General features: G+C 37.4%; 1 protein-coding gene across 4 annotated transcripts in view; it reads left to right on the plus strand.

Annotated features, from left to right (window-relative positions):
- Positions 1 to 27,491, plus strand: part of MBD5 (methyl-CpG binding domain protein 5) — a 177,398-nt gene that overhangs the window by 9,441 nt on the left and 140,466 nt on the right. The window contains exon 3 of one of the 4 annotated variants that reach the window (XM_070731498.1): positions 11,070 to 11,209. The exons of the other annotated variants lie outside the window; for them this stretch is intronic. The gene's annotated coding sequence lies outside the window, so the exon portion shown is untranslated. The remainder of the gene's footprint in view (positions 1 to 11,069; positions 11,210 to 27,491) is intronic. 4 annotated transcript variants of the gene reach the window in all.

The raw sequence follows: 27,491 nt of genomic DNA on the forward strand, positions 1-27,491 counted from the left end.
TAACTAGCTTGGTGATACCATTTTACTATTTTATTTTCTGCTTCTTCCCTAAAACTTCCTTGACTGAATTGGCAATTTTCTATTCCATATTTAGTTCAATCCATAGTCACTTTCCATAATCTGAAACATGGGAATGTTTTGTTAAAAAGAAGCCATACTTCATGTATTTAGAAAAATAAGGAGTAATTTTATTTCAGTGTATTCATCATGTGGTTTTCCCATTTACAGCGGTAGTAGTTTATTTAATTCTGTATCAAATTTATCTGCTAAAATGTGATTTATTCAAAGATTTGTCATTTTTGAAAATGGGGTTCTGTGGTTTCTTACCGACAATTTTTTTTTAAATTGCTGTGTAACTAACAAATATTGTGTACATTAACTTAATGAGGTATATCTTCAAATAGATATTCACCTGTCTTCCTTAAAAGATTATAATGTGCAAAGAATAACCTATACTCACTTTTAAATTAAACAGTTGTAAAAAAAAAGAAGTGTTTCTGCTTATTGGCTACTTTACTCAATTGCCCTGTATTGATAGTTTTAATTTCTTTCTGTATTAGATCAAGAAATAGTTTATAAGAAAATGCTTAAAACATGCACCAACTTTTGTTCTTGTTTCAGAGAACCGTCTTGTAAAAGAGTGTATACTTTAAAAGTTAGCAGAGGAAAAAATTGCTAGCAATTCAATGTTTCCAAATTAGTTTAAGCGTAACAAGGGATACAGAGTTACCATTTCACTTAAATTGTAGAGACTAGTTTGCTCAAATTGGTAGCAACCCGCTGGTGACATTGTGATAACATCATGAAACCGTTTCAGTCAGTGCTAGTCCGTGGACACTGCCATCTGTTTTTTGAATTTTTTTGGGGGGGGGATGGGGGGGGGCTGAACTTAAAAAAAAATTCTCCAGGTTTTTTTTTTCTTCTGAACATGCGTAGAAGCTGAATTTCTGGCACTGCGCATGCGTTGCTATCTTGTTTTGGGCTTTTTATTTTTTTTAAAAAAAAGTACAGTATAGCCATGCAGCATGGGAGGAAATGAACTGGCAGCAAGGTAAGTTAGAACCCAACCCTCAATTGTAGGTGTTTCAAAGAATCCATAGATATTATGTTACAATGAGTATTATATTAGTGAAGATTCAGACCTAAAGGGTTTCATCTTTGCTTACATTTAGACAGGCTTTAAATTATTTGTTTTCCCACTTGGCTTATGTTTTTATATTCAGTGCAATTTTTTAAAAAAGAATTTTATTATTAATAATAAAATTTTATTTACGGTCAAAGACCATCAATATAATATTAATAATAATTCAGAGGAAAAAGAACAGGAAACAGGACTTTTGACTGAGCAACCAAGATTGACCCATTTTATTTAAAATGGTAGACCTCTTAAAATGCACAAATAACTTTAATATTAACTTTTTAAAAAAGAGTTGAAAGTTCAGTACTTGCTTTTCAGAACAGTTATTATAAACCAAATCAGGATATACTATATTCAAGTCAAAGCAATGGGGAAACATATGATCTAGTAAATCCACGAACAATATTATTTTTAAAATAAAATCTTATGTAGTTGAACTTCCTGTAGTAAATTCATATTCCTTGTTATAATAAATTGCTAAAGAGATTTTCCAGTAATTCAAATCATAACTGTACTTTCAGAAGAATATAAACTGATTATATATAACCTAACCAACCTGATGTCCCAGGTTAGATTGGTCCAGTCTGGCTTCTGTTCCAGGAATGTATGAACAGGAAATCTCTGGAAAGGCCATAAACAGGACAAATTTTCAAAACAAACCTCTTTAGGTTTTGAGCACACAATGTCAATGACAATCTATGTGTATCTTATTTGCTATCCATTAATTGTGATATTTTTTCATATGTGTTTCTAACTCACTTTTTAAGCAATCTAGCCTTTACAAAATCTTGAGATAAGGAATGTGTATGCTAATAAATTATTGCTTTAATATGTCCTGAATGTGTCAATATTTAGGGTTGTTTTTTTATTTTTGTCAGGGTGAATTGTGATTTAAATCACTAGTAAAAAAGCCTTGATTTAAATCAACTAACTTTAAATCATAATTTTTAAAGAGCAACTATCATCTGTATCCCACAACGGCTCCTCGTCTGATCTTCTCTTGACTCTCTGACAATCCCAATATTGTAGAATATACAGCCTCATGCTACATCTAAACTCCAGTTCATGTTGAATAAACTAAATTATTAATGTATCTTAAATAGAAAACTTATCTTTAGATAGATTTTAGTCCAAAATCACTTTATAATTTTTTTTGATAAAAATAAAAAAATACAATATAAATTTTAAAAATCCATTTTTTAAATTTAAATAATCAGTTTTTATCCATCTGGGTTTTTGTCACTGTTTTGAACAAGCTTGAGATGTAGGATAATTTTAAAAGATGAAAAAAAATCTGTTGTTTCTTTACACATTTTGTATAATTTTGACTGACTCATGTTTGCCTTTATCATAGCTGAAAAGATGTCTGAAAAGATGTAATTATTTCTTTAAAGGGTGTTCCATTCCCTCATCTTTCAGTTTCCATTTCTGAGACCATTCCACCTCTGTAATGCTCACTTTTTTGTGCCTTTTATTCCAACAAAAGTTAGAAAACTAAGAGCAAAAAAAGTGTAGTGACTTTTTTTAGTGCATGAAAATAGAATTACAGGCTCAATCATTTATTTGCTTTACATTTCTCAACATTTCAAGCCATTTCTATAATAACATCCACAATCTAATCATCAAAACCTACAACATTTCCCCCCCCCCAGTTTCTAGAATACTTTTTGAGATGCAGTGACCAATATTGTACATTATATTATGAATGATTAAACATGGATTTGCCTTTTCGTATAGTTGGTGTGATTCATTTTCTTTGAGCTATTCACTGCTGTAGAATGTGGATATTTTTTTAAAGTGTTTCACTCTATTTCATATTTATACTGGGTATATGGAGTAAGTCTAGTCTTTTTTAAGCTCTTCCTATCCAAACGTTATTTAAAGCCACTGAGATGCTTCACCATATCAATACAGATCATACCTTCCAAAGGCAAACAGTGAAGGACAGAAATGCATTCACATTGCTGCATCAAACTTCACATTAGGCTAAGTTGTAAATCTTGGCTCTACAACTATTGACTTATTTGATTAAAAAAAAACCTCACACTGACAACAGCTAGTTTGATTTCTTTACAGTGCGGCAGACAAAAATGAAGCGATATGTACAGAGAAGAACTGTCTGCTGCACTATACAGAAACCTGGGTCTGTATCACCTTGCATTCATGAGTATAAATTCTAGGGCTCCTCACATACACTTTCATCAGTCAATGGACACTTAATTCTTCTCTGGATGCTCTTGGAAGGCATCTGAAACAGGTTGGCATAATAGTTCTCTGTGGTGAAATCCCATTTTTTTTTTGCTACCAGTTCTGTGGGCGTGGCTTGGTGGGCGTGGCAGGGGAAGGATACTGAAAAATCTTCATTCCCTCCCCACAGTGCAGACAGGCAGAAGTGATATTTGCTGGTTCTCCAAACTGATCAAAATTTCCAATACTAGTTCTCCAGAACCTGTCAGAACCAGCTGGATTTCACCCCTGAAAGTCACTGTTTCCTGCTTTGGCAATTTTATTTCTCATGTCTACAGATAATAGTGCTTCATATTGTGGTGGGACTCCCCCCCCCACCCCGCCCTTTTAGATATTGTATTTTTCCTGCCTTGTGCTATGCTAGCTTCATGATTAAGAGATCTTTTACAGATTTCTGGATTAAGTTTCCTTTAAGGCATGCTTCACTATTTTTCTTTGTCTAAATGCCAATTTCTGTGAAATAAGAATATGATTCAAAACATATACCGTACAAAAAGAATACTTCTTTTCTAAAAGTCAAATCAATACATGAGATAATTGGAACAATTATAAGTCACCATGCAAACTTATCCTTGAATGAGGCGCTAGTATCACTATAGCTCACTACTGTAATTTGTCCAAGTACTTTTTCTCTTCCCAAAGAATTAGAATAAAATTACCCAATAAAATTGAGTCCTGGAAGATCAGAACAGGCAAAAGGATTCATATTGAAATATTGTAGTGCTAGTAAAAATCAGGAAAACGTATACTGCTCAAATAACACATCCTAGATCTGAATGAATGAAATATTCTCATTGAATATTTGGTCTGTACAAAGTTGAATGTGCACAACAGCATGTGAAATTGATTGTCAATCAGTGTTACTTTCTAAGTGGACAGTTTGATTTCACAGAGGTTTGATTTACTTAGAGTTATATTGTGTTGTTTAAGTGTTCCCTTTAATTTTTTAAGCAATGTATATAGGATAATAAATGTAAATAACATAAATAGAAACAAAATCCATTTAATGTTAATATGAAACTCTTCCAGTTCTTTAAATTTAGTGATGTGGACCATTAATCGCTCCCATCTTCTCAATTTTAGTACAATATGTTATTTCAATACATGTTTACATAGTACAAAATTATTAACATTATGTAACTCTTAGAGTATGAAATGTTTAATAGATAAAAATAGTGTAAATGTAAATAATTTAAAATATTTATTTTTATTCTGGTTTCTCATCATATAACTCTTGAATTTATTTGATATTTTTTTAACATGATATGTAATTCAACTTTAGAATATATACACTACCCTGAGATGTGTGCTGTCAGTTGGGTCAGCTCAAAAAATGGCTGAACCAATTTATGAAAGTCATGGGATCAATGGCTATTAGCCCTGAAGAGAGTGTGACTGTCTTTGAAAACCATCTGCTGGGGGATTAATAGCTTTTCTTGTGCAGTTGGGTGGTCATTGTGAAAACAGACTGCTGGACTAGGTGGACCAGAGTGTATCCCAGCAGGACACCCAAGTGTTATTAAACTTTTACCATGTAAACACAATAAGACCTAGGCATGTTTTATTGAATGAGGCATAAACTAATATCTACTGATCAAATGATACTATTTAGCAGGTAACATTTGTCCTTTAACAAAAAAAAAGAGACACTTTTTATCTATTAACCCAAACTATAAATCTCAACTATAAATCCCAATGTCTACCTATGAATTCCATATAATAAATATTTGCTGCATTATTCCAGTGTATCAGTTTACCATAAGAATCAAAAGACCGTTTCTTGGAAGCTATGCACCACAGTCTTCAAACCAATGAAATAGTGAAAGGAACTCTGAAATTTATTACATATTGTGCCAAAAGAGTCCAGTCAACTAAAACTGCTATATATGAATATTCCCGATTGGCCTAGGAGGGAAAATTTCCATGGAGGGGTGTCATATAATTTTGGTACCAGTTAATAGATACACAAACTCATATAACTGAAGATTTGGGATCCCCTTACTGTAACTTTTGTTTGGAATGCCGTAATGGGTTCTATGTGAGATTACGTTTGAAGATCATCTGATATTTTGATCTATAACGCAGCAGCTCAGTTGTTGTTGGTCTGCATGACACCTGTATTTTGGGCTCTGTGTTGGCTCCCAGGTGCTTCTGAGAGACACTTAAAGTGCTGTTTTAACTTTTGCACACTTACATAGATGGGTACCAGCATATTTGCAGGACCATCTTCAACAGTTTTAGGTTGCATGATTCATAATCCCAGATTAACCTATTGGAAGTCTCCATTTCTGCAAACTGAATCAGGCAGAGGCATGCACTGTTTTTCTGTAGCTGAATCTGTACTTGAATAGCCCTCCCCATAGAAATTCAGGAACTACAGAACTATTCCAGAAAGCATTTAGAAATTTACTGATTCAGAAAAAGTTTATATATTAATTTCTTACTGCTTATCTTAATTTTTAATTTTTTAAGTTTTTATTATTGATGTTTTGTTGTGTGTTATTGTGGTTTTTTTTTTATTTATTAACTGTGGACATTTTTATCATATTGTTTATAGACATATCATAAAATTCAATGGGTCTCTTTAATTCCAGAAGACATGAACCAAATAAATAAAATTGTTTTGGACATATATACATATATTTATAAATACAATTTATTTATGCAATTGTAGTGAAAAATAGCTACTTCTGTTCTAATAATATGAACGCAGAAAATTGAGAAACTTCAAAATTCACAGAAATAACTGATAAATAACTACTCAAATTCTGGTTTCTGACTAGTTTGAGAAAATGTTTCAGAAATCCACTGATAGTTTGGCTTTTTTTTCTTGAGGTTAACCCTTCAAGAATCATGAACTTTTCTTTACATCATTTTTTTTCTTTTGGGGACAGAAGATCCATGGTTCACTCTCTTAAAATACTCTTGTTAAAATTATAATACAAAAATATAAGGAGATCTCCAAAAATTCTAACACTTGTATATTAATAAACAATATCTCAGGCTTAAAAGGTTGCATTTATTACCACCATTTCTGAATTTCTTCTATAATTTACCATGGTGTTTACTTTTATAGATCTATAATCCAAACTCTTAGTATGATTCTGTATTGAAAATTCAATGCCTATTGAGAGATTAATTCTTTAAACTATAAATAAAGAACATACAATATGCTGTACCTAAGGATTTGACATTTATGGTACATTTAAAATATTCTTGAATATCCATAATGCCTAGCTCATATGACTTCAGATACTTTACAATAATAAAGTATTCTGGGTCTTTAGAATTCAAACAGGCAGAAACCTGCCACATAACAAACCAGGCTTAACAATTGTTGATAAGAAGTCTGGCTAGTGTACATAGCAATATCCAGAGACAACAGAATGCAAGAAAAGGAATTGGAGAATATAACAAAGTAAAAAGACCTGCAAATAGAAGTAGAACAACTGTTGCAAAAGAAAGCAAAGGTAGTACCAATAGGAATAAGAGTCCAGAATCCAATCAAAAAACAACTGGAACACCATTTGAACACCACTGGCATTGACAAATTCCAGTAAGAGTCATATGCAAAAGGAAACTATACATGGAATAGTAACAATATCTTTAACAGCATTTAATACTGCATCTGTCTGTCCCAGATCCTTAGAAAAGACTCAGAAGGCAGACAAATCCAGTCTGAACATCTGGCTGACTGCAACAAAACAGACACACATTCATTCATTCATTCAGCAATATATAACAATAGCAGTATTATGGGAGTTCCTCCATACTAAGTCAGAACTATAAAAGTCTTCATCCATGAAACTATAAAGGTTTTCCATGTAATTAAATAATATAAACTTCCTTGTAAAATATCATACGGGAGGATGCAAAGACTGGAACTGGAACACAATGTTCCAAATCATGGAGAGAGGAGGATTGTGTTTGCCCCTTATATGATGAAGGAAGGGAACCCTACACCTTTCCTCCGCAAAGACAAGCATAACCTAAGAAGATTCCACTTGGAGGAGATGGTCCATACAGTACATTTGGAATCAAGCTATATAGGATTTTATGGGTAAAAGCCAGCACTTTATATTAGAAGCTCAAAGTAATAATAACTAATGGAAGAATTGCAGAATAAGTGCTTGTGTACCCTTAGGGTATTTTTCCCCAGGTTTAATATTCTTATATTTTTCGCTGGTTTTCCTCTGTTCTACACACTTGGATAATAGAAAACTTTTCTAAAGATTTATTGTTTTACTGTACACAAAAAAATATTGGTCAGTTACTTTCAATTAAAATTAATCCATTTAATAATTGGTTCAATTACTGTAAATTTCAGGCAATAAATAATTTGTAGCTCAGGGTTGAAATGAGCTTGGTCAGAGACACCAAGGACTCCTCAAGTAAGTACCCTAAAGCAAATACATTACAGTATTGTCAAAATTTACAAATACTAGTATTTCTGTGCTTTTTTCCCCTGAACTTGGATTTTTTTTAAAAATGCTCTATATTAGAAATTGTAACTAATAGTAAGATGTATATAAATACAAATTAGTATTAAAGTCTGATTTTTAAAATTAGCAAACTTTTCTGATTCAGCTATTAAACCTACTTTTGACTTAGAGAACATGATGTCCACTTCATAATTTACATTCTTAAAATAGGAGAAAGAATCTTTAGTAGAACTATATCACGTCAGCAATGAATGTAATAGCTTTTGTTGAGTAATGTAGGCATTTCCATGGGTTTTTTAATGGAGCTTCCATTAATGATATCACTAATCAGTTAATTAGACAATGGATAATTTTTAAAATGGAATTTTTGATATCAGATTAAGACAAAATTAATGTCTCAAAGTTTCAAATATTTCCTTGTTTTTGTTTGCAGAGTAAACTATCTCAATATAAAATTAAGGCCGTTGGAAAAATATAATGCTGAACAATAAGCCTTAAGGCTTCCATATGGTCATACATTTTGCTTTAACCTGATAGTATCTCCTCCCAACCTCAAGCCTGTTTTAGACGGGCTCTCTAAATCTCTGTCTTCATTTAATTTAATAATTGTTATAATTTTTTTGTTTGTGCCCATTTATTGAAAGTAACATTTAAATGAAGCATGTTAAAATAGAATAATATCATAATCTTATTTTAGAAATGATTCATATTTTATTATTAGGCAGTGTTTTCATATACAGGTGGCCCTCAAAATTTCTGGTTCATTAACGTTTTGCATATCCATAGTTGGTAAATACAACTGGAAGGCATTTTGTGCAGTTCTGTTTCAAGAAATATTTGGGGACTGTATTTTACTTATGTACTTTCTGCATGTACATTAGTAATACAAGGGTAGATGCATTCCTATACTTGTTGATCTCACAATAATCTAACTTTGTGCCTTAGCCAGACCAAGAGAAAAGAATTATACAGGAATCCTTGGTTGTTTTTAAATACATTACATTTTATCAATGGCAATAAAATACAAAATAGAAAAAAACTGAAAATCCAACAGTAACAACAACAGCAACAAAATTGTGTACAAAAGAAAGAGGGGGGGAGGACTCAAATATCCAACATTAAATACGTACATAGATCATCCCTGGTTGGATGCTAAAAAATAAATAAATAAACCTAAATTCTGCTCCTCTTATATAAAGGGTCTGCAAATAGTTATAAACTTTCTCATCCTTATTTAACAAGAAAAATATATTATGTAAACAAATATTTCAGATGAGGAAATCTATATCTTATAATCAACCCAACCCAACATTTATTGTTTGTTTACATCACACACACATAGAGAGAAAGAGGTTTAAAAAACAACAGTCAACAGATTAACTGAAATATTATATTAGCCCTCGAATCCTTCTGTTAATCATCTGTTATTGTATCTAACATGTAGAAAGTCCACAAACTACTTTCAGCTTCAAAGCTATCTAGTCCATTATCTCTAATCAAGGCAGTTAATTTTGCCATCTCTACTAATTCAGTCAATTTTTAAAATCTATTCTTCAACAGTCTGCATTCCTTTCCAGTGCTTAGCAAGTACAATCCTCGCAGTGGTCACTATGTAAAGAAATAGCGTCCCAAATTGGTTTTTGATTGATTTATCCATAATACCTAAAAGAGAAGTTCCAGGATTTATTAATATTTGTATCTTAAGTATTTTCTGAATTATCGTTGTTATGTTTATCCAGAATGTTTACACATATACATGAAACATTTTTATTTTAGTAGTGTGCTAAGTGCATTTCATTGGAATTAAGTAAAGTCCTGTTTTTCTCTTATGTGTTAAAATGTGCAAGTTATTGAATAGTTACATAGACTTTATCTATGATCTATAATATGCATTTATTCTTTTATTTTAATTCTATAATTAAAACAATCATAATTATAATTATTCTATAATTTTAATATTTTTTTGCTGATACTAATTGTGCCTCATTTTTAAGATCCAATTCTGAATCTCTTAGCACATATTTAGCAAGCAGGGTTTATTATTTCTAGAATGATAACATGTATCTTTAGATAATGTGCAGTTGCACATTCTCAATGCAGAAAATTTTTAAAAATGGCATTTAGATAGAAGAAAAGAAATGCTAATTGTAATAAAGCTTTATACATTTTAAATTCCCTTTTTTAACAAAATAATTGTTTATGTAACAAGTTTTAATTTATTTTTCAAGAACTGTGGATGATAGTTACTGTTTACATGATTGCTTTGGACTAACATTTGGCTTTCCTCTCCCTGTACCTCATCTTGCTCCAAATTCTGCATTAATCATTCAATCTGATGAATTCCAACCAACTCTAACAAAGTAGAAGCTCACACTGCCCTGCGCACTCCCCCGCACCTCCCTGCGCATGTGCACAACCCTCCACACTGCCCACACACACATACGCACAGGCCTCACTGAGGCCTCCAGATTTCCAGAAGGCCCATTGGGCCATTTTTTACCATCCCCAGGATTCAGGAGGTTTTCCTGAAGCCTGAGGAGAGTTAAAATGGCAGAAAAGAAGGCTGAAAATCAGCTGACCAGCACATACATGCACGCTGGAGCTGACCTAGGGCACCATGTCTCACGTGCCCACAGATATAGCTTCGTGTGCCACCTGTGGCACCCGTGCCATAAGTTCACCATCACTGCTCCAAATTCTCTCATAACTGCATTATACCTGAGGGTGCTCTGTGAACCAAGCTCAGAGGAAATCAAGGATGTCTCATTTCAAACTTAAGCTCATTTATTGAAGTATATCTCTCTGAAGACCACAAATTTCCAAGATTAATAATACAGGTTGGTTTGTGTTGGTGTGATAATGTGTGATTACATTAGTAATCATTGAAATTCTATAGTTTGTTCTGTGAAAGATTTTTGTGGAACCTGAACGTGTTCATGGAACATCATATGTGTTTATATCAGGATTCTTTGCTAAAACTATATTTTTTTCCAAAGGGACTTTTTATCCTTTTATGATATACAACTGCATATAAAGAAGCTAACATTCATTTATTGAAATAAATATATTTAAATTTACCTGTAGCATAAATCTTCTGAAGAGTAGTTCATCATATTTTAGTGATTGTATTATTCCTGATTTCTGATTTTATGGAGATAATTACATCTAGATTGATCTCTTCTTTTTCAATTGCAAAAAATAAAATCATTTAAATTTCTTTTTCTTTTACTATTTTTCCCTAGAAAGTTTCACCTTGGCAAACTTCAAATTTGTAACATGACGGTAGACTAATAGAATGAAATTTGCCAACTGAGGTCATGTAATATCAATCTGAACCCTTCCTCACAAATTTGATCCAACATAATCAATTTTTACTCAGAAGGTAAAATCCAATGCTTTTTTGAACATCATCCTATTGCTCATGTAATATGTCAATTATGCTATCAAGACTACAGATAGAAATCTGATTTTTTTTATTTATTTATTTATTTATTTACTTACTTACTTACTTACTTACTTACTTACTTACTTACTTACTTACTTACTTATTGGATTTATATGCCACCTGTTTCCGAGCACTTGGGGAGGCTTACAATATAGAACAATGGAATACAATAGATAAATCCAATTATTTACACTAAACAAAATAATCTAAAATCCCCAGATATGTTAAAATCAATTATACGCATTCAGACAACAGCAATACAGACATTCGTTGGCCAGGGGGTAAGATCTAATCACCCCAGGCCTGGCGGCATAAGTGAGTCTTAAGACTCTTGCGGAAGGCGAGGAGAGTGGGGGCAGTGCGAATCTCCTGGGGGGAGCTGATTCCAGAGGGCTGACCCCCCCACCCCAGAGAAGGCTCTTCCCCTTGGCCCTGCCAAGTGATATTGTCTATTTGATGGGACCTGGAGAAGGCCAACTCTCTGGGACCTAACCGGTCACTGGGACTCGTGGCAGAAGGCGGTCCTGCAAGTAATCTGGCCTGATGCCATGTAGGACTTTATAGGTAATTACCAACACACTGAATTGTGTCCGGAAACCAATCCGCAGCCAATGCAGAGTGCTGGCGAAACATGGGCGTACATAGGAAGGCCTGTGACTGCTCACACGGCTCCATTTTGCAATTTGTAGTTTCCGAACACTCTTCAAAGGTAGCCCCATGTAGAGAACATTGCAGTAGTCAAATCTCGAGGTGATAACAGCATGAGCGACTGTGAATAGAGACTCCCTGTCCAAATAGAGCCACAACTGGTGCACCAGGCGAACCTGAGCAAACGCCCCCCTCGCCACAGCCAAAAGATGATGTTCCAAAGTCAGCTGTGGATCAAGGAGGACGCCCAACTTGGAGAACTTCTCTGAGGGAGTCAAAAGTTTCCCCCCACCCCCAGAGTAATGGATGGTCAGACGAAAGTGTCCTTGGGAGGGAAAACCCACAGCCACTTCATCTTGTCGGGGTTGAGTCTCAGTCTTCCCACTGGAGGAGAATTTCAGTTTCCCGCTCCAACTTTCAAAATTATTTCTTTGTTGGAACAATTTGAAGAGGGACATGGCAGCTATATTTTAAATTCTCTCATGATGATCTACATATATTGCCTCCTATTGTACACAGTGAGGAGAATTATCCCCAAAACAAAACAGAAAAATAGCAAATTATTCTATTTTTTCCCATTCTACTACATTACCACAGGATATATGAAAAATCAGAATACAGTAAACCAAAATGGGCGAGACTGGGCATCATAGAAGTCGAATAAATATCCAATCATAACCTACAAAAGGTTTACAAAAAATATCAAAACCCTCCTAGATACTGAGTATGAAATAAAAAATGTGGTACTGATCAGTTTATCTTTTCAGTATGTTACTTTCACTTTCCCCACTTTGAAAGTCATTGCTTTTATACTAGGGTTAACTACGGCATTATATTTAAGGTATTTGCAAAGCAGTGATTTTTAAAACAGTATTTGCAACGAGAAAGTCAATAGTTAAATTCAGTTCCCAGAGTCAGCATTTAAGAGACATGGAACAGATCACTGTGTGCTATATGAAGGTAACTTGACATTTGTTTATACAGCCAAAGATGCCAGTGATTGTTCTGAACCCTCCATTATTCAGGATTGTTAACCAGAAAACAGCAGCCCACGTAGCTATCTATTTCAAATCACTATGCTTGTGTTGATCCAAAATAGATGGATATGTGGCCAGGGCTTCTTTGCTTGTGCTGATTTCTAAATCTACTAAGCCTAAAATCCAAGGAAAGAAATACTATATGTCCCCAAAATGGTGTGAAGTAAAATGTTGTGTGCCAGGTTTGCCACTGCATCGCTGTTCTTATCCAAGGAAACAAATAGCTGCAGCTCTATTGGAAAGAGGTGTCTCACTAGTGAAAGAAACAGCTAGCCATGGCAAGTCAAACAGAAAGTTCATAGTCAGAACTCCACCAAAGATTTCCTTGGCTTAGAACTTAGTCTGACAGTATCGTGTTTTCTGCCAGATCAGGTAATCTGCCCAATGCTGCAGAATATGTTTCCAAGGTTTACTTATTGTTCAACTTTTGAAACCCCACAGTAAATTTAGAAAAATTGGAAGATTTGAACTCCTACTGGGCTTTTGAAAGAAGTATATAACCTTGGTGGTTTGCTGCTTTTTTCTGCAAAAGGTATTTGGGAAAGGAGATAAACTCCTCTGCCTCTTGCTATGGAAAAACATGCCTCTTTCTCTGCTACATTTTGTTCTTTCTGCAGTTAAGTGACAGTAGGATTTCTGCTGAAAATGCCCTACAGGTGGTCTTCATTTAATGACCACTTGCCAAATGATTGATGTTGTATGGATGCTGAGCAATGAGTGCTTATGTTTGGTCCTGGAAGTTTCTGTCACCCTGGCAACTTGTGGCCAGGGGATTGTGATCAACGAAGGATTGCTGTCTTCAGCGCTAATGGTGCGCCCTTCAAGGCCATCGTGGGCAAATCAAGCGGGCACACCCGTCGGCATGAGATTTGGCTTATCTGCATGCGCAGCAAGTAAAATTCATGTGAGGACGTGCACCCAACCGAGATTTCGGCAATTTTTGCCGATATTTTTCTTCCATGCATGCGCAGAAGCAAAAAATCAGGGAAAATCAGGAAAATCTCACTCACATGAGCATCTTCACACAAGATTTCACTTTCTGCACATGCACAGAAGCCCCCTCTTATGTGGGAGCACATGTGCATACGTTAGGGGTGCACAGCTGCATGAGCATCCCAAAAACCGCTACATGACCGTTCTGCTGGCGGCCCATCACTGATTGTGATGTGTGCACTTGGTGGCTGGCTCACACTACTGACAGTTGCTATTTACCCTTGTCACATGACCAGAGGTTCACGACCTCTGTCAGCTTCCCACAAGCAAAAACAATGGGGAAACCAGCAGGAAAGGTTGCAAGAAGCTCTGGGGTTATAAGTCTCCCCCAACCCTGCATCAGCCACCCCCAGCCCTGCCACGCTCATGCCACATCTCACTAGTTCCTCATACACTCTCCCTGATGTGGCAACTGCCAGCTCCACACAGTCCATACCTTGCCAGCCTCACGCCCACCCTCCCTCACCTGGCAGTAGCCAACTCTTGGCCAGCCACACTCAATGCTAACCTTCAGAGGCCGGTCACACATTTTCCTGCGCTAGGCAATAGCCACCCTTGAACCCGGATGCACTTCTGCCATGCCTCACACTGCATCTTTCCCGTCTGCCGCTCTGTTTGCAGATTACCTGGGACTCGCTTAACAACCTCGACAATCCTTGCTTAACCTGCCAATCAGGAATGCCAGGGTTGCCATTGCTGAGTAATGTAGTCACGTGATGTCATGCTTTGCAGCCACCTCGCTTAGCATTGGAGATCCACATCCCAGTTACTTAAGTTTGCTCCCCAGTTACTCAGGACTACTGTATTTTCTTTGGGGAAAGGAGTCTGCAGTTTGATTAAGAAAAAGCCAGCAAGGTTTCATTGCTGTGAAGATCATAGTGACATGCAAACAGATTTAAAATGCAGAATTTGTGTTACTTTTTTAAAATCATTTTGATCAAATGTAGGAAAACTTGGTGGTTAATTTTTAATTACTGCTGTTTAATACTTCATCATGTGATGGACATCATTTCTCCAGGATTGGCTCCTAAGCAGCAGTCAGGTTTGTTTGTTTGTTTGTTTGTTTGTTTGTTTGTTTGTTTGTTTTCTTTGATTCTTGCAGTCATTGGATTCTTTTCCAGTCTCTTGCCTTTGCATTTGGTATCCAAAATGTTTAAGCTTTAGTTTTTGTATTAGTGCTGCAGCAAATAGTTTTCATTTAGTATGGAATTATAGGCATTTCCTGTGGTCCGGTATTTTCTTAATTATTTTCTCCAACACCATAATTGAAAGGACTCATTTTGTAGTTTCCAGCTGTAGCTGGAAAACCATGATTTTTGATAATAGTAGCTTTGTTGTCAGTGTGATGCCTGTGCAATTTAACAATTGTTTTAAATATTTCATAGCCTTTATACCAAGTAGGAGACGGGTTCTTATTTCATGTCAGAAATCAGCATTCCAGTGAATTTTTGAGTCTAGGAAGAAATTATAGTTACAGTTCAATTGCATTGGGTGGGCATTGCCTAATCTTAGCTTTTTAAAATATCGAATAGCAACATTTGTACTCTGTTCTTTCTTCTTCCATAAGTATTCTTCACTTCCAGCCATCAAAGTAGTAACACCAGCATATCGGTTCACATTTCTCTCAGCAATTTTAATTCCAGTTACTATTTGTTCTAGTCTGGCATTTCTCATAATGTATTCTGCATGCAGGTTATATAAATTATGTGACAGAATACAGTCTTGCTGGCACATACCCATTATTATTCTGAACCAATTGGTATTTTAACTATTCTAGTCTAATTGTTGTAGAAATCTTTCAGTTTGCAGGTAAAATGACCCTGCACAGACATGTTTTATTATAATGTATACAATCAGAAATAAAAATAGAATACGACTCCTTTGCTTTTTCAAATATCTATCACATATTAGCAGTGTGATCTTGTGTGCCTCTGCTTCTTCTCCATCCAGCTTATGCATCTGGCAGGTTTCATTTTACAGTATATGTTATTTTAAAATCTTGTGGATTTTCTGATTAGCATATGAAGTAAGTGCAATTATTCAGGACTTTGGTCATTCTGTGTCCCTGGCCTTTTTTGATATTGAATATAAATTGAATTTTTCCAGTCCCTTTTTCATGTTTATCTTTTCTGTACTGACTTGGAAACCATATATGCCAATTTAATTACATGGTTTTGCAAGATTTCAAACATTTCAGCTGGAATTTCATCAATTCTGATCATTCTGCTATTAGCAATATTTTCTGTGCACTTCCAGGGTCTGACTGTATAGTTCAGTGATTAATACTTTGTATGTACAATCAGTTTTTAGGAATTATTTTATGTATTTCTTGAATCCATTCTTTTTGGCTGCTTAAGAACTTTGCCTTCTTAATCTTGTGGCATGCCTATGTTTGTATGAAAAGATATTTGTCATATTTTTTTCTGTGGTGTGATATTTTTATTTGCTTTTTTTCCACTTTTAGTTTAAATTGTAATTTTGCAGGCAGGAGTTTGTCATCAGAGGCACAGTTCACGTCAGGTCTTGTTTTTGCTGACTGAATAAAACTTTTCCATCTTTGCTTGCAGAATATATTGTTTAATGTTATTTCAGTATTGCCCATTCTGTGGGATCCATGTACACAACTGAAGAAAGTATTTTCTATAAGCGTTTAATTTTCTTGGCATATAGTCTGTCTCCTGCTTTATTTTTTTTTCCTGAAGGCCAGAGGTTCTCATTGTGCCAGATGCAGCTTTATTTCCAACTGTAGTGTTCCAGGCCCTATAATTAGCACAGGGGTGTGTGGGGTGGGGGAGGAGGCATTTTAAGAACAAAGTTTTACAAGTCAGCTTTCTGACATTCTGCTATAATATAAATGTGGATCACCTAATATTTATTGGACTTGAATCAAGAACTTTCTGTCATTTTGGATTTGCATCCAATCCCTTTGACATCATAGAAACATAGAAACATAGAAGATTGACGGTAGAAAAAGACCTCATGGTCCATCTAGTCTGACTCTGCCCTTATACTATTTCCTGTATTTTTTCTTAGGATGGATATATGTTTATCCAGTCTTCGGAGAGGGGTGGCATACAAATCTAATATATTATTATTATTATTATTATTATTATTATTATTATTATTATTATTATTATTATTATCCCAGGCATTTTTAAAATTCAGTTACTGTGGATTTACCAACTACATCTGCTGGAAGTTTGTTCCAAGCATCTACTAATCTTTCAGTAAAATAATATTTTCTCACATTTGCTTCTGATCTTTCCCCCAACTAACCTCAGATTGCGCCCCCTTGTTCTTGTGTTCACTTTCCTATTAAAAACACTTCCCTCCTGAACCTTATTAACCCTTTAATGTATTTAAATGTTTCAATCATGCCCCCCCCCCTTTCCCTTCTGTCCTCCAGACTATACAGATTGAGTTCATTAAGTCTTTCCTGATAAGTTTTATACATAAGACGTTCCACCATTTTTGTAGCCCGTCTTTGGATCCATTCAATTTTATCAATATCTTTTTGGAAGTGAAGTCTCCAGAACTGAACACAGTATTTTCAAATGTGGTCTCACCAGCGTCCTATACAGCAGGATCACAATCTTTTGTAATTATGGCTATTCAATTATTCTATGATTTTCTTGTCTTCTTGTCAATAGAAAATCTGATATTATTCTTATGCAAAATGAGCTTTCCAGTCCATTTGAGTTTCTGATCCCCAGTCTGTCACTGCACAATCCTTGAAATTTCAATTCTTAAAAGTTTGCCATCTTTTTAGCCCTGAATTTTCCTACTGCCTCTGACTCCCTCAGCAATTGGACATCCTATCAGCTTTAATCCAGCCATATCATATTTATGCTTGCCTCTACTTTCCCCACTCTCTCTAATCTATTATATCCATCTTCCAATATCTTCCAGAGCCTCGGTGGCTCAGTAGTTAGAGTGCAGTATTACAGGCTACTTCTGCTGACTGACTGCTGCCTGCAGTTGGCAGTTCAAATCCTGCCAGGCTCAAGGTTGACCCAGCCTTCCATTCTTCCAAGGTGGGTAAAATGAGGACCCAAATTGTTGGGGCAATATGCTGACTTTGTAAACCGCTTAGAGAGGGATGTAAAGCACTGTAAAGTGGTATATAAGTCTAAGTGTTAGTGCTATTACTGTTTTGTCGACATTTATTTACTTACTTACTTACTTACTTACTTACTTACTTACTTACTTACTTACTTACTTACTTACTTACATTTATAGGCCACCCTTCTTTGGACTCAGGGTGGTGTACAGGGTAAAGCAAAACACAATTTTAAAAAACCCTACATAAAAAGAATCGTTCAAATACAAAATACAAATATTTAAATATTTGTATTTTGTATTTTATATACAAAATTTAAAAACCCCAAACGTTTAAAAAAAACAACCCTCAAACTAAGTCACACTTGGGTCATGTCTGTCTTGGTCACATTGAGGCTGTCTTCACTGCAAAAACCGTATGAAGCTTTAGATTTAACCATTCATCGTAAAAGCAGTTAGTTCAGATAGCTTTTGTGCCTGTTGCTCCATTCTTTATAGGGACTCTTAAGATGTTTTGTCCCATTCCTCTTTATAGGATTTATTCCACCTATTAATATTTTGTGACTGCCTTATATAAACACTGCAGGTCATTCTTCAGCATTTCTATATCTCTTAGTTCTATATTTCTATATTTCTTCGGTGTATGAGAATTCATGAATTGGAATAGACATGGTAACAGGTCAGCCAGTGGGGACTGTTTGGTGACTCAGACTGCTCCGAGCTTGGGCGTGGCTTAGCTTGAGTGATTTGTATTTAAGAGTTGCTTTGTTCTTGCAAATATAGCCTCTGTATTATATAGCTTCTGTGATATAGCTTCTGTGATTCTTTGCATCTGGATTCTGCTGCATGTGTATTATATACATGCATCATCATTTATATTGTTGCGTATAAAGAATTTTTTTTTGTAAATGAATCATGCTGAATTCTTTACTTGTGTGCTGGTTGGATTGCTGCAAACTCTAACAAAGTAATGGCCACAATCATCTCATTTGCTATGGGTGATCTGCTGATGGACCTGATTAATTCTAGAATTCTTATGGAAAAGAACAGTCTGATTTTTGACTCTTAGTTCACATTTGAATAATTTACACAAACCACCATTACTAAAAATGCTGCCACTTCAACACTCCTTAACAATGGGAAACAGTTATGCTTTAGATATAAATGGAGTAACTTTAAAAACATAATTACAGTTTGTTAATTCAATATATCATACAAATACTGTATCTTTAAATATTGGGAAAGTTTAAAGCATAGATGCACAAGCATTACCGTATATACTCGAGTATAAGCCGAGTTTTTCAGCCCAAAAAATGGGCTGAAAAACACAACCTCGGCTTATACTCGGGTCATTGACAAAATCACCACACGAGGGCGCCATTGCTTGAGCTAGAGCGAGGAGGCACCAGCTTTTGTCCCCTCTCCCACGCCGTAGTTCCTCTCCCTGGCTCAAGCAAATGAGGCAGCCATTTGCTCCAACCGAGAGGGGGAAAAAGCAATGGTGAGTAACTATTCCTTGCTCTCTCTGCATTGCCCTTAGTCGGATTAAAAAGGCCCCCTGCTGTCAGATTCTCCTCCCCCTCCTTTGAAAGGATTTAAACTGTTTAAAAAATGGTATTTTGTGATAGTTGCTGTCCTTGCTTGGATAGGATCTAATAATGTGTTATGAGGCAGAGCTAGACAGGAATTCTTTTTCTATCTGTCTATCTTTCTATCTATCTATTTTTCTATCTATCTATTTTTCTATCTATCTATCTATCTATCTATCTATCTATCTATTTGGTTTTCTATGCTGATAACCTCACAGCAGCTAATGGTGAAGCTCTTCTTTGGATACACTTATTAATTTGTTTGTTTGTTTGTTTATTTATTTAATTGGATTTGTATGCAATCCCTCTCCAAGGACTCAGGGTGGCTCACAGCATATATAAAAACAGAACAATAATGTAAATCCAATTAATGATGAGAAGGAATCCAGTTTTGAAGGATTTTAACTCTTAGGTTTTAGCTTTGTTCCTGATCGAGCTACTTTTTTTACTTTTTAATTTATTGTTAATATTGTTAATTTGTTTACCCTCTTTTAAATTTACAGAGCTAGTTTACTGGTTTTCTTTAAAATAAATATTCTAAAACATGTCTCAATTAATGTAATTTTATTGTTTTCCATTTTTATAAGTTACCAGTAGCCACTGCATTTTCTAACCTCAGCTTTTACTCGGGTCAATACGTTTTCCCAGTTTTTGTGGCAAAAATTGGTGCCTCGGCTTATACTCGGGTCGGCTTATACTCGAGTATATACGGTAATTAAAATGCCCAAATTGGTCTCAGAGTTGGAAAATGGCTTAGGTAACTCAAAGTCTGCCATTTTTTTATAAGGAGTGGAACAGTATTGCTAAGATGTATAATAATAATTTGTAAGAACTCTGGAATAAAGAATTACAATCCTCTGTATTAACCAATCAAGAGCTGAGGGTCATAAATAATATTAAACATTTTCTTACAGGTCTTCAATGAGAAATTAATGCAGGTAGTCCTCAATTTATAACCAGCACTGTTGTTTTCGGCACTGAAAAGGTGATTTACAACCAGTCCTCACACTTACTATTGTAGTAGCATCCCCAGGGTCCTGTGATCAAAATTCAGACGCTTGACAATCTTCATGTATTTAAGATGGTTGCAATGTCCCAGGGTCATAAGATCACCATTTGCAACCTTCTCGGCTGGTTTCCAACAATGGGGAAAACCAGATTCATTTAACAATTGAGGTGATTTATTTAACATCTATGGCAAAAAAACAAAAAAAAGATACATAAAATTGGACATGATTCATTTAACAACTGCCTTTCTTAGCAACATGTAACCCAAATGTGGTTGTAAGTCAAGGACTACCTGTACCACAAAATGGTATTTTCCCCCTATTTATTGGGCAGCAGGGAGAATATTGAGATGAGTCTAGCTATTAACATCATTATGCTGAAATATAAAATGAGTAATCAGCTTGTCTTGCTATTGAGCTGGTTGCATACATTATGTTAAATTAGTTAATATAATTGGAATTGATTACATGAAGTAGTATAAATTTATTGAGCATTGGGATAAGCAAAAAAGATTATGATCCAATGTTTGAAGGATTATGCAGTCCTCCATTTGTTATGGTTGACTGTAAATATGTAATCTTATGACTTGATATGTGTTTGCCACTTACAAGCAAACTTGATATGTGCTTGCAGTTTATGAGTTTATCATGTTCTTTATTAACATTAAATTGCTTAATATTATTTAAGGTGGTTAGAATTTTAATTTTTTTTTTAAAGCTAGATTGAATAATTTATTTTTTAATTTTTTTTAATTAAATTTATATACCTTTAAAAGATCATACAAAAACAATAAAAAAATCATAAGCATAATAACATATACTGTAACACATACCAACCCCAAAAAAAGTACAAACAATACAAAGAAGAAAAAAGAAGAAAAAGAAAGAAAGAAGAAAGAAAGAAAGAAAAAGATGCTGTCTATATTGACAGCTCAAACTTTCCTTCTTGATTTATTTTACGGTGCTAGATATCAACGGTCTATATTCAGTTTTTATATAGAATATATCTTGTAGCTAGTACTCCTATTATCTCGTTTTTTCTCCTTTATTTTTATATCATTTTATACTTATTTTTATCCTCAATCTTATATCAAACATTTGTTTTCTTTCTTAACAGTACAATCCTGTATCTATTTAATATATTTACATTCACTATATACAGCTTCCTTTTATTTCCTCCTTGCTAACCAATCATAAAATATATTCCGCATCTCATAGAATCTCAAATCTTCTTTCTTGTTCAATTCTGGAGTCATCTTGTCGAGTTCTGCACATTTGAATTTTTTAAAATTAATTTTCCCCTTTCTCTTTCATTTTTTTATTTTTTTATTTATGTATTATGATTAAAAAAATAAGTTTGAGCAGTTTGGTTGTTAAATAATTTTCATAAAAGGGGAGCCCCTGTTTTACAATTAGAAAAGCAGACTCTAAACCCGGGTAATCCAAGAGAAAGAATATTGAAAGGTATCCTTGTAAATTGATAAAACTATTCAGGATATGGATTTTTGTTGGTGAGACAGTTAAGATTGATTTTGGGGCAATTTGGTAAGTTAAAGTAATATATTCATAACCTGCAGCTAGCAGTTACTTAGAATACTGCTTCACAGTGCTTTACCGCCCTCTCTAAGCAATTTACAGAGAGTAAGCATATTACCCCCAACAATCTTTCGTAAATTACTCAAGACCCATCTATACCGCCAGGCATGGGGGAGCTGAGACACCTTTCCCCCAGGCTTTTTAATATTTATGTTTGGGTATGTATGTGTTGGCTGCTTTTTAAATATGATAGGGTTTTTATGTGCTTTTTTAATATTAGATTTGTTTTTACTAGAATATTGTTTTTATTATTGTTGTGAGCCGCCCCGAGTCTCCGGAGAGGGGCGGCATACAAATCTAATCAATCAATCAATCAATCAATCAATCAATCAGTCTGGGTCCTCATTTTACCAACCTTGGAAGGATGGAAGGCTGAGTCAACCTTGAGCCTATTGAGATTCGATTTGCCAAACTACTGGCAGCTGGTGATCAGCAGAAGTAGCTTGCAATTCTGCACTCTAACCACTGCACCACCAAGAGTTATCCAGAGGGTACTTGACAGTCAGCAAAGGGTATTTCAATACTATTTGTGATCCCCAAGACCTGGGGGTGGGGGGGTGGAAGGCTATTCTAGATCTCAAACATCTGAACCATCTTTTAAAATACAGATGGTCTAAGATGAATTCCCTGCAAACCATCCTAGGGACATGTGGGAAGGTGACTTCTTCACGTCTATTGATTTAACAGAGGCTTACCTACATATACCTATATTACCTAACCACCAGCAATACCTCCAGTTTTATGATAGTTGCAAATATCAAAATAGAGCCCTGCCATTTGGCCTTTCCTTGGGCATTCACTTAGGTTTTAGCAGCCTTGACGGCTCATCTCCGTGATCTTCTCGTGCATGTCCAATACTATTTGGATGACATTTTAATTTGGTGCTCATCTGCCTCACAGGCGAAGAAGGAACCTGAGGGTTACCATCCATACCCTGCAATACTATAGGTTCTCTATTAATTTAGAGAAGAACCACCTCTACCCCACTCACTGTCTGATCCACCTGGGAGCAATTATCAATATGGTGGTGTGCTATCATAGGAGTGACAGACCAGCCTCAGAGAGATCTGGCACATCTGATCAAGAGAGAGCGGGCCATTCCATTGGCCCTGCTCTCTCAGCCCCTGGACAGATGGTGTCCAATATTGCCATTGTTCCATGGGCACACCTGCATGCTAAAGACTTTCAGTAGTTTCTCTTACCATTTCAGAGGTAGGAGCAGCTCATCAGCCAAGGTCCCAGTTCCCTTGGAGGTCATCCCTTCATTCACCTGGGGGAAGTCCCAGCTATTGCCAAGGGCTGTTACTTCAAGGAGCCAAAGTGACTGACTCTTACTATGGACAGCAGCCTCTTTGGCTGAGGGGCACATCTTCACTCGCAGATGGCCCAGGGACGGTGGAACCAGAAGAACTGGGCCCAAAACATCAATTGTCTAGAGCTAAGGACAATGCACTTGTCTCTTCAACATTTCAAACAGAAAGTCTCCAGCAAGCATGTCCTAATATTGACAGACAATGTGGCCACCAAAACCCATATAAACTATCATGGGAGCGACACGATTCAAGTCCCTAACGCAAGAGATGAGATGGCTAGGCCTATGGCCAAAGAGACACCTGCTCTCCATTGTGGCAGAGCATATATCTGGGGTGACAAATATGAAGAAAGACTGGTTCAGCAGAGCAGACTGAAGTGGCGCCTGCACCTGACACTGTTTCGGGACCTCTCAGACTGATTTGACACCCCAGTGGCGGATCTGTTTGTCACCTTAGCCCCTGCTCAACTGCCATGATTTTACACCAGATTTCAGGCCCCAGGGGTGGGCTGGGCCAATGCTTTCTGATGCTCTTGGCCATGAGGACTACTCTATGCGTTCTCACCGCTTTCTCGGATCCTGAGGGTATTATGGAAGGTCATAGCAGAGAGGGCAGAGTTCTTGTTCCTGGTTCTTCACTGGTCCAGATGGCCATGGTTTGCCGACCTGATGAGCCTGTCAATGACTCGACCTTGGAGGATCCCTCAGGACAAAGTTTCACTCAGCCAGAGGACACTGATTCACCCAGAATCACAGTGGCTCCATCTAACCATTTGGCACTTGAGTGGAGCATTCTAAGGGAGGATAATCTTTTCTCCAAGGTCATCAAGACCATCCAGGCTTTCAGGAGGCCTTCCATGGAACTCATCTATAATTCCACCTGGCGGAACTTTTGCACCTGGTGTCATAGGACAGATCTTCTTCCCACAAGGGCGACAGTGGCCCAAATCCTGGAGTACCTTGGAATGGCTTGGACAGGGGGTTATCCCCCAACAACACCATCAAGAGACAGTAGCAGCACTAGTTTCGGTGCTGTCATGTGGATACTTCGGTCCCTGGCACAGCACCCTACTGTGCACCGCTTCTTAAAGGGTACTACTAACCTGCGGCCTGCAGTGGTTTCACAGATACCCCACAGAACTCTGTTCCAACTGCCAGTTGCCTTATATGAACATGCTCTGATGCTACCCCTTTGCTAAACTGGATGTGGGCGTGGCCAGCATGTGACTCTTCCAGCCTGTGGGCTGGGAGTTTAGATATTCTATTCCCCCTCCCCAACTGAACGCTGTTCTCCGTACTGAAGGAGCGGGTCCAGCAGTCACATGGGTTGCTCATGTCCAATCCGGTGGAACTGAGCCTAGTGTTAAAAAAGCTTGCCGGATCCGCCCCTTCCCCAGAATTCGCTCAGTTCGCATATCCTGCGGTTGTATTGTGATAGCTCGTTCAACATTCTAACACCTTCCCTTCGATCTTTTTCTTCAAAAAGTAGTAAGAATTGTTTTATCATTATTATTTACTTGCACTAATAGCGCCAGCCGTTTGCGGCTCGGCTTTTTTCCTTTGGAGAAGTTGCGGTTTCGTTTTCCCCCGGCGGTTTTGCCGTGTACGATCCCCGCGGCCGCTTGTGGATTCTTTTAATCCTTTGGCCTGGAGGTTCTGGTGCAAGTATTATTCTATTGATTTATTGATTCTTTATTGTATATATAAATATTAAAGGGCTTAAGAATACCTCCTGCGGAGTGAGACGTCTCTATAGTCTCCTGGACTTAGTCGATCGCTTCCCCTTTAAGAAATTTTACGGAGCGATTTTTCGGCGCGAAGGCCTTCGCGCCCTTTTTTAAATCTAGGCCTCTCGTGTTGGCCTCCTGCCAGCCGCGTAGGCCTCAGTCCACCGCGTGGATCCCGGAGCGGGCCTTGGGGGTCCCAGGCTAAATTCTCCACCGGCTAAGCCTCCAACCAGAGTGCCTTGGTTTACTTAATTAAAAAGTTTAGGGAGGCTGGCCCCGCTGGATCTGGGGACACGAACTCTGGGTTTGCCCAGATTGTCCTCAAGTCTCAGCAGCTTCGAGGCCTCGAAGCAGGATCCATTCCTCTTGGGAAGTCCTTGAAATTCTTCTCCTTATTTATTCAGTTATTGGCTCAGCCTTGTCTTCTGTTAATTGTCAGACTATGGCTACCTTTCCCAAGAGAGGCACAACTAAAGGTCCCAGAGAGGCCAGGCCTACAGGCGATGAGATTACTAGTATCCCCCAGGCCTCTTCCTCCTCTTCTCCAGGGGCCCGCCCCTCGACCAAGGTCACCAGGGACGAGAAGAGAAGGGACCTAGCCCTACAAAGAATCCATGACAAATCAGCAAAACGTTTGAAAGTGCAGGCCCAAGTAATCAGTAGTCAAGACCCCCCAGAGGCTGCTAGTCTACCTCCTTCTGGGGTCCCTGTGTTATCTCTGGATGAGCCTAACCTAGACAGACCCCAACCTAACCTATGGGGCATAGGTCCAGAGGAACCAGATATTATTGAAGATTCCCCCCAGCCAGGATCCTCCCAGGCCTTTAGGGATTCTTCTGCCATCCCTGCTGATATTTCCAGTTTACCTCCTGAGTTCCAATCTATTTTTGCTGTGTTGTCCAAGGCCATTGATGCCAAACTCTCCACCATCAATGAGCTTCCCTTACCTCCTCCTCCTCCTCGTCCCTCCCGCCCCTTGGGTTCTTCCCCAGCGGTTAGAGCGCCTATTCAGGATGATTCAGATTCCTCTCAGGACGAATATGAGGATATGGAGGATGATGAGGATCCTTTTCAAGGCCTATCAGATGATGAGGAAGCCCAAATAAAGGTTCCTTCTCCAATTACCATTTTTCCTTCTCAATTATTCAAATCTCTCCTCCTCAAAGCTAGGATTTCTACGGGATTAGCGGCCCAGGAGAAACAAGCCTCCACTTCCACTGATCCCCCGGAGGAGAATTTACCTTACTTCACAGAGGAACAGGAGGATAACGAGGTAATTCCTATGCCTAAATTGTTTAAAGATGCTTTACTCAAACAGTGGGATTTCCCAGCCTCTGGCCTTAATCCCTCCACCAAGGACAGAAAGTTGTACAAACTTTCCTCTTCCTATGAAGAGCTTTTATCCTTTCCCAAACCGGATGAACCTGTCAAGATCCTTCACTCGGCAGCGGCTGTGCCAGGCGAGGCGGAGGAAGTCCTCCGCCCAGAGGACAAGCGCATTGAACAAATGCTCAAAAGAGGGTTCACCGCAGATTCCTGGGCCATTAAAAGTTCTGCAGCGGCTTCCTTTTTCTCCAGAGCCATGCTGCTGTGGCTTCGCCAACTTCAACAGCATATTCCTCCCGATGACTTGAGAGGTCAACAAGACTTCAACAAGGTCTTTGCAGCCGCCCAGTACGTGGCTGATGCCACCTTGCAATCTACTAGATTTTCTGCTAAGTCCATTGCAGCTTCTACAACGGCAAGAAGACTCCTATGGATTCGCCCTTGGCAAGCGGGAGTACGCCAGAAGTGGCAGTTATCCCAGGGTCCCTTAAAGCGCGACCTTCTCTTCGGTGATCTTCTGGATCCACTCCTCACGGAAACCACGGACAAGAAGAAGGTTTTGGGTCCAACCACAAAAAAGGCTACCAAAACGCAGTCCTTTCGTCGCCCAGGGCGCCAGCAAGATCAAGCGGCTTCCTATCAGAGATCTCCAGGTCAGTATTCCCCCCGCTTTCGTTCCCAAGGTAGGAACTCCAGGGGTAGAGGTTTTCGCTTCCAAAGGGGAGCTTCCTCTAACAGGGCTTCAAAAAAACCTAGATGGTAATCTCTCCTCTATTCCCATAGGGGGTCGCCTAGCCCATTTCGCCTCTAATTGGCGTCTCACCTCCAAGGACCCCTGGGTCATTGACACTGTTCAAACAGGCCTTCTTTTAGAATTTATTTCTCCTCCCCCTAAACGTTTTATTTCCTGCCCTTCTCCCAGGTC

The sequence above is a fragment of the Erythrolamprus reginae genome, chromosome 1 (genome assembly GCF_031021105.1).
Source record: "Erythrolamprus reginae isolate rEryReg1 chromosome 1, rEryReg1.hap1, whole genome shotgun sequence".
Lineage (NCBI taxonomy): Eukaryota > Metazoa > Chordata > Lepidosauria > Squamata > Dipsadidae > Erythrolamprus > Erythrolamprus reginae.